Below are 8769 nucleotides of genomic sequence, written 5' to 3'. Positions count from 1 at the left end.
ACTGTTGTTACAGAAATGGAAATCACTATAAGAGATTACTATGAACAACTTTGTCAAAAATTTAGATAGCAGAAGATGAAATGAGCAATATCCTAGAAACACACAAATGACCAAACTGAAGGGGAGAATAGAACATCTAAGCACACGTGCAGCCGGGAGACAGTCAGCCACGCAGACTCCCAGCAAAGGACCGCCAGGGCCAGAGAGCCTCGCCGGTGAAGCGCAGCGAACATGGAAAGATTTAACTGATTCTTTTAAGGCTTCTTTCAAAATAGAAGAGGGAACACTTTCAGATTTACTCTAGGAGACCGGCATCGTGGCGATACCAAATCTAGACAAACCACACCAGAAGAAAACTACACAACAGTTTCTCTCACAAACATAGATGAAAATCCTAGCGAACAGAAGCACAGTAGGAATATTATACACTACGGCCAAACAGCTTGTCCCAAGTGTGCAACGGTGGTTGGACACAGGAAAACAGGGGTGCCACATGTCTTTCACTGGAGTAGGGGAGGGGGAGCCGCAGGACCATCTCAACTGATGCAGAAAAATCATCAGACAAAAGTCCAGCAGCTTCTCGTGACAGAAGCACTCAGACGCTAGGAATCAAAAATTACGAATAATATTAGAATAATAATAAAACACTCATGAAAAATCACAGCAAATAATAGACTCGATAGTGAGAAACTGAAACTCTCTTCTAAGATCAGGAACAAAACAGGTAAGCTAACTGACACCACTGCTGTTCAACATTACATGGGCAGTTCTTGCCAGAGCGATACATACAAAGAAAAAGACAAAAGGCATCCAAATTGGAAAGGAAGAAGTCAGCTATCTCCATTCATAGATGTAGACATGATTCTATATATTTAAAAAATCGCAAAGAATACACACACACACACACACAATTAAGTGAATTAAGCGAAGTTGCAAGGTGTAAGATCAACACATAAAAAAGGCTGTGTTTGTATACAATAGCAGAGAACACTCTGGAAAAGAAATGAACGTAATAATTACGTTCATCATAGCATATAAAGGAATAAATTTAACCAAGGAAGTGAGAGACCTGTACACTGAAAACTGTAAAATATTACTGAGAAAAGATACAGAATCTCCAAATAGTAGAAAGACATCCATCCTCATGAGACTGGAAGTTCGCATTGCTAAAGTGGCAGTGCTGCTCAAACTGCCCACAGATGCAATGCAATGCCTACCACAATCCAGTGAGTATGTTTTTCAGATATAGAAGAATCCCTTCTCATATTCATGTGGCACCTCAAGGAAACTGAATGGCCAAGACAGTCTTGGAAAAGAACAAAGATGGAGTTTCTATTCTTACTGATTTCAAAAATTATGACGAAGTTATAGTAAGCAAAATGGCACAATACTAGCATAAAGACAGACCTAGACCGATGGAGTAGAGAGCGCCTAAAGAAACCCTTGCATTTACGGTCAAGTTGAATTTGGTCAGTCTGAAAGATGTGCCGAGACCATTCACTGGGGAAGAACAGCCTCGTCAGCAGTGTTGGGAAAAGTAGACCACCCCACGCGAAATTACGAAGTTCCACTTCCACCCACACCGTGTGAAATAATCAGCTCAAAACAGGTCCACAGCCTAAACACAGGAGTGAAAAACATGAAATTCTTAGAAGAAAACAGTGATTAATTGTCATGACTCTGCACTTGAGAGAGGATTCTTAGGTGTATGTATTTGCACACACTGCAAAGGGATGAATTATACTTCAAAAATAAAATCTTTTGTGCATAAAGTGCACTAAAGTAAAAAGAAACCTGCGAGTGAGAAAGCATTTTCCAATCATTTATCTCATAAAGAAAGGTCAAGAACCCAGAACGTATAAAGACCTCTTATAACTCAACGACTAATAGACAACCCAAGTTCTAAAATGGGCAGAGACTCAAATACATTTTCTCAAAAGAATATATATAAAAGGACAAGCATAAGAAAAATGAACAGTAGCATTAGGGAAATGGATATCAAAACTACAGTTCATATCCACAAGGATGGCTATAAGCAAAAAATAACAACGAAAAACAAAAATATGGTCAAGGATGTGGAGAAATCGGCATAGTTGTACCATGCTGGTGAGAATGTACAAGGATGTGGCCACCGTGGAGAAGCCTGGGGCTTCCTCACAGAGTTAAACACAGGGGCTGGCGCTGTGCCGTTGCAAGTTAAGCTACAGCCTACAATGCCGGCATTCATACAGGCACCAGTTCAAGTCCCGACTGCCCCACTTCCAGTCCAGCTCCCTGCTAATGCACCTGGGAAAGCAGCAAGAAGATGGCCCAAGTCTTTGGGCCCCTGCACCCATGTGGGAGAACCAGAAGAAGCTCCTGGCTTCTGGCTTCAGCCTGGCACAGCCCTGGCTGCTGTGGCCATTTGGGGAGTGAACCAGGGGATGAAAGATCTCCTCTTGACCTATAATTCTGCCTTCCAACTAAATAAAATAAATCTGCTCTAAAAAATAAAGTTAAACACAGCAATTCCATGCCAGTACTTACCCCAATAACAAGACAGGTATTAAAGAAATACGTGTGCACGAGTGTTCCAACAGCTGAATGTGGAAAGGCGGCAAACGCTCATGGAGGAATGAGCATATAAACACACACAGTTGAATATCGTTCATCCACAGAACGGAACCGAGTGCTGACGAAACTACAGAGACAAAAGTCAAGAATGCCGGCCGGCGCCGCGGCTCACTAGGCTAATCCTCCGCCTAGCGGCGCCGGCACACCGGGTTCTAGTCCCAGTTGGGGCACCGGATTCTGTCCCGGTTGCCCCTCTTCCAGGCCAGCCCTCTGCTGTGGCCAGGGAGTGCAGTGGAGGATGGCCCAGGTGCTTGGGCCCTGCACCCCATGGGAGACCAGGAGAAGCACCTGGCTCCTGGCTCCTGCCATCGGATCAGCGCGGTGCGCCGGCCGCGGCGGCCATTGGAGGGTGAACCAACGGCAAAGGAAGACCTTTCTCTCTGTCTCTCTCTCTCACTGTCCACTCTGCCTGTTAAAAAAAAAAAAGAATGCTTTGCTAAGTGAAATAAACTGGAAATAGAAGGCTTCCTAGTGTATGGGTCCACTTACATGTGATGTTCAGGACAGGGAGAACTACGGGGACAGAATGCAGATGGCCAGTGGCCAACGCAGGGAGAGGTACCGTGGAGTGAGTGACAGATCCAGGCTGTCCTCTTGGGGTGATGAAAACATGTCGGCACTAGATGGAGGTGGTGCTGGCACAACACCGTGAATGCTTGATGCCACTGAGCCCTTCGCCTTAAGGTGATGCATTTACCTTTAAAAAGCACAGGGAAAAAATCGCAGCTGCTGGCACAGGCGACCGCGGAAATGGGAAACCACCGTGAGTCTGAACACTTTGTTCTCTGTCAGGTGTAAATTGCACTGAGTTAACTCAAACCTCAAGGAGACGCTGCTCACCGACAGTGAGCGGGAGAAATGAGACGTGAAGAGCGAGCGATGAGTGTGCCAACCGGACGTTAATAACCCGTTGCCTGTGTGAAAGACGAGATTTATGAAACGCGAAAATCAATTTCAATCTTTAAAAATAATAAATAGCAGCTCCAGTTCCTGTTCATCTTCCACAATGCAGGCTGAAACATCAGGACTGAAGTGGTAAGAAATACGGCCTCAGGAACGAAAAAGGACAGTGACGGAGTTATTTCAGCCCAGGGCCCTCCTGGGGAGGGGCGGGGAAGTGCCTGATGAGAGCCTTCCAACCCGGGCGCCAGCAGCCGGCGCCCCAAACAGGGCCGGACGGGTTTCCCTCTCCCCTGCACCCTTAACGCTGAGGCCGGCTTGTGCGTGTGACATGAGCGCCACAGCTCCTACTGCGGCACGGGCCTTGGCCTGAGGGCCCGGGGGAGGCAGGTGCTCACTACTGATGGGACAAGGACAAAAGCCTCAGGCATTTTAGGTTCTTGCCGCCCCTGGCTTCTCTCAAGACGCCAGTTCGTCTCACACCCTGCATTCTTCCTCGGGTTTGGGGGGCCAAACGTGTGAAGCAGCGTGGAGAAGCTCATGGCCGCCAGGGACCCCACCACCCCCCTGCCCAGCCCCTGGGCTCGGGGCCTCTGCCTCAACCTCTGTGACTCTATTTTCTCTGAATAACTCCATCTGGCTGCGAGTCCGTGTTCCGTCTCCTCTCTCTTCTGCGCCCTTTCTCTTCTGTTCCGGTGCCCCGGGTGAGGCGGCACCGATCTGGACTGTCACCAGCACTCTGCTGATGGGAGGCTGGGGCTCCGAGACGGTGCACAGCCGCCATGCACCCAGCCAGCGCCCTCTCCACTCCGGCCCCAGCCCTCGGCAGCCATGGCATGGCACGGTGTGCTGAAGCACGGCGCCAGCCGGGATAGACACCAGCACCAGGGCGCAGGCTTCAGCTCAGGTCCAGCTCAGAAAATCACTGACACCGCCCAGGACTGGATCGGGTCGGGCTTGGTTTGGTTTGTTTTCCATTGAGCACCAGATGAAATGCGCATCTCATTGAATGAGAAATAAAATCTTATACACAGGGCTCATCCACAGCGGGCAAGATACTCAGAGCCCCATGCGCTCAGCTCCTCAGAGTTTGGGCTTTTGACTTACATCACCCAAGTGATTATTTTTTTAAAAAGATTTATTTTATTTATTTGAAAGGCAGAGTTATAAGAGAGAAGTGAGATAGAGAAAGAGAGAAAGGTCTTTCATCTGCTGGTTCACTCCCCAAATGGCTGCAAGGGCCAGAGCCATGCTGATCCGAAGCCAGGAGCCAGGAGCTTCTTCTGGGTCTCCCACGTGGGTGCAGGGGCCCAAGGACTTGGGCCACCTTCTACTGCCTTCCCAGGCCATAGAAGAGAGCTGGATAGAAAGTAGAGCAGCTGGGTCTCAAACTGGCACCTATGTGGGAAGCTGGCACTGCAGGCCAGGGCGTTAACCTGCTATGCCAGAGCACTGGCCCCTCAAGCGATTTAAAAACTGCTCTTTGGGGCCAGCATTGTGGCACAGCGGGTTAAAGCCCTGGCCTGCAGCACTGGCATCCCATATGGATGCTGGTTCAAGTCCTGGCTGCTCCGCTCTCAATCCAGCTCCCTGCTAATGCATTTGGGAAGACACCAGAAGATGGCCTGAGTGCTTGGGCCCCAGACACTCAGGAGAGAGACCCTGACTACGACCTGGCCCAGCCCTGGCCGTTATGGCCCTTTCGGGTGTGAACCAGAGAATGGAAGATCTGTGTGTGTGTGTATGTGTGTGTGTAACTCTGCATTTCAAGTAAATAAACAAATATTTATGAAAACAACAACCCTGCGGTCTCTGCCGCTGAGTGTAGATCGACTGCAGTAGCGAGGCGAGTGTGAGAGGATCCCGCTGTACTCTGCGCCCTGACTTAGTTCTCTGGCTTATCGCCCTCACGCTGACCTCCTGTTCTCTGAGCACAAGCGGACCACAGCCCAGCGGGCGCTGACCAGTGCTGGGCAGCCTTCTCCTGTCCTTGGCCGGGTCTGCTCCCACGGCCGCAAGCGCCCACTGCTTAGCAACCTTCCTACGTCGGCTGCATCTGTTTCTGAATGGAGGGGCTCTGGGCAAACCTCGTACCCAGGCCATGGGAGGGCAGGGAAGGTTCCTGGCGTGAAAACTAAACCTAAGCTTTACAATCACTGAACAGAGTTGTTAAAAATGGAATTAGTTAATTGTTGGTCAGTCAACGTATTCGGTACAAACCTGGAAGGTTTTGCACTCAAATTTTCAGGTTCTTTCTTAACAAAAAGTAAGAGGCCAGTGCTGTGGCGTAGCAGGTAAAGCCGCTGCCTGCAGTGCCGGCGTCCCATGTGGGCACCGGTTCGAGTCCTAGCTGCTCCACTTCCGATCCAGCTCCCTGCTGTGGCCTGGGAAAGCAGTAGAAGATGGCCCAAGTCCTTGGGCCCTGCACCCGCGTGGGAGACCTGGAGGAGGCTCCTGGCTCCTGGCTTTGGATCAGCACAGCTCTGGCCATTGCGGCCAATTGGGGAGTGAACCATAGGATGGAAGACCTCTCTCTCTCTCTCTCTCTCTCTCTCTCTGTCTGCCTCCCCTTATCTCTCTGTGTAACTCTACATTTCAGGTAAATAAAAATCTTTAAAAATTAAAAGTAAAATATTACGCTAATTCTTGAACATAACATCAGTGTAGGTCATGTGAGCGACAGTGAACAGACCCCCAGATGTCGAAGCTGTCCTCGGAGTCTCAGCGGGAATTGCCCACTGCCTTCCTGTGTGTTGCAGTTTCCACCAGGCATGGGTGCGTTTCCCCGACTGCCCACCTCGTTCATCCTGGGTCAGGGAACCAGGAGACACCTGCCTGATGAGGGCCACGGGTTCTCTCTCTCAGGCTCTGCTGACACTGCTCACGTCGGCCACACAGCTGGGCTGCGACGCCTCCAGTTCAAGTTCATTCTCTGCGCTCTCCCCACCCTGAAACACACTCCCTGTCACAGGCTCAGCCCCTCGTTCCTGGGCAGGTGACAGGTGTGGGTGAAGGACTCCCACTTCGTCCCTCAGCTCAGCGCAGACCCAGCCCGCATCAACAGTCCCCAGCCTGAGCAAGCACTCAGCAGAGGGGCGCCCCTTGGCTTCAGGCATCCCCAGGTATCCACAGGGCCCACTCTGCCCAGTCTCCAAAGCACCGGACGCCACCTGCCACAGCCGCGTGTCCTTCCTGGGGACCAATCGGCTGAATACCCCGGGGTCACGCAGGGGACGTGAGAGGCAGCAGCGCCGTTCCCGAGAGTGGCCCCAGGGCCTCGCGCATCTGCCTTCCCTGAGCCGCTGGGCTCACCTCCCCAGCATGGGGACCGAGCTGCTGGGAGAACGCGAGGGGCGTTTCCCTCCACTGCGCAGACAGGGCAGACCCCAGTGCTGGGCCCCCTCCCCACACTCGGTGTCCGCATCACCCCAACCCGAGGTGGTGGAGGGACAGACCCCGCACGCAGAAGAGCAGCCCCGCCCGCGCAGCCGCACCAGCACCTTCCCGGACGGCACCGTAGGCCCAGCAGCCACACTGCTCCCGCAGTCGGGGCCGGGGCAGCGGAGTTCGAGGAGCTCACGTGAGGCCCTGGCCTGGGGCTGTGTTCTGGGCTGGCGGGGGCGGTCAGAGCCTCTCCGAGGGGGAGGGAAGAGGGAGAACGTTCCGGAACCCAGGAGGGGTGCGCCCGGTGTGCAGGTTCGAAGGGTGACTGTTGCTGAAGCAGGAAGCACCTTGTTCTCGTGAGCTGTGCAGGCTCTGGGAGAAGCTGACCAGGATTTCCGCAGCCTCTGCCCGTCCCTGGGTCCCCTCCTGGGCATCTGCCATCTCGGAAACCAAATCCGGCCTTTCCCAGCATCACTTGCAGCCAGGCTGTCATGTGACCCTGGCTCACCAATCAGAACCCTCCTGAGCCCCCACTCCAGGAGGAGGATGGAGCTGGGTAGGATCCATTTGTGAGCTCTGAGGTCCAGAGGCCTGCTGCAGGGGAGCCTTGAAAGAGCACTCAGGCCCAGCTCCCAGGACCGGGGTCCGAGCGGCGGTCCCGATGAGCACCGCCCCCAGCCTCTGTCAGGAGGCACTGGCGTGGTCCGGGCATTTGTTCCCCAGGTTCTCAGCACCCAGGAAGGGTCTAGGGGCTTCCTGCTGGCCACACTGGCCGCCTGGGGAACCGGCTCCATCGGGTGCGATGGAAATGCAGGCCCAGGCCCCACCCAGACCTGCAGGGTCAGCCCTGTGTTTTCTTTCACAAGACGCCGGTGATGTGCACACTGGGGTGTGGGAGCCATGGCCGTACTGGCTCTGCTTTCTACCTAATCGAGCTGGAGGAGTAGGTTTCTCTGCTAGTTAAGAACCTGAGAGGTGGTAAAGCTGTAGCCTGCGACGTGAGCATCCCACGCAGACTCCTGTTCAAGTCCCGGCTTCACTTCTGATCCAGCTCTCTGCTGTGGCCTGGGAAAGCAGCAGAGGACGGCCCAAGTGCTTGGGCCCCTGCACCCACGTGGGAGACCCGGAGGAAGCTTCTGACTTCTGCCTACCCCAGCCCCAGCTGTGGCCACTTGGGAAGTGAACCCGCAGATAGAAGACCTTTCTCTCTCTGTCTCCCCCTCTCTGTCTCCCCCTCTCTGTCTCTCTCTGTATCTCTGCCTTTCAGATAAAAGAAAGAAAGAACCTGACTATGCAGAACCCTAAGAAGAATTTGTCCAGGGAGTGGGATGATCTGGTTTATCCTTCCAGATGATCTCGCTGCTGGAGGCCAGGACAGGAGGCCAGCATAGTCCAGCGGAAATATACTTTGTACACAACATACAGACACACTTGGGCCCTGAGAAAAGTCCCAAGCACACACCAGGGAAGAAACTTGGGCACTTACGTATACAAGAAAATCCAGAGAACTCTGCCACACACACACGGGCACAGAAACAGCATCACTGTCACACACACAGGGGCACAGAGAACAGTGTCACTGTCACACACAGAGAACAGCGTCACTGTCACACACACAGAGCACAGAGAACAGCGTCACTGTCACACACAGGGGCACAGAGAACAGCGTCACTGTCACACACACAGCGCACAGAGAACAGCGTCACTGTCACACACAAAGAGCACAGAGAACAGCGTCACTGTCACACACACATAGCACAGAGAACAGCGTCACTGTCACACACACAGAGCACAGAGAACAGTGTCACTGTCACACACAGGGGCACAGAGAACAGCGTCACTGTCACACACACAGCGCACAGAGAACAGCGT

The 8769-nt window shown here is 52.6% G+C and overlaps 1 long non-coding RNA gene across 1 annotated transcript; it reads right to left on the bottom strand.

The window, feature by feature from the left end:
- LOC149119811 (uncharacterized) lies at window positions 1-8039 on the bottom strand. Its single transcript, XR_016227041.1, has 4 exons — window positions 7245-8039; window positions 3311-3527; window positions 2527-2680; window positions 1-602 (listed from the first exon to the last, which is right to left on the bottom strand). It is a non-coding gene; the product is annotated as an uncharacterized LOC149119811 (long non-coding RNA).
- Window positions 8040-8769: the final 730 nt, after the last annotated feature.

This window comes from Oryctolagus cuniculus, chromosome 21, assembly GCF_051225735.1.
Source record: "Oryctolagus cuniculus isolate XC-2025 breed Fujian yellow rabbit chromosome 21, ASM5122573v1, whole genome shotgun sequence".
Classification (NCBI taxonomy): Eukaryota; Metazoa; Chordata; class Mammalia; order Lagomorpha; family Leporidae; genus Oryctolagus; species Oryctolagus cuniculus.
The sequence above is the reverse complement of the archived record's forward strand: the minus strand, read 5'-3'. Positions and strand labels throughout refer to the sequence as shown.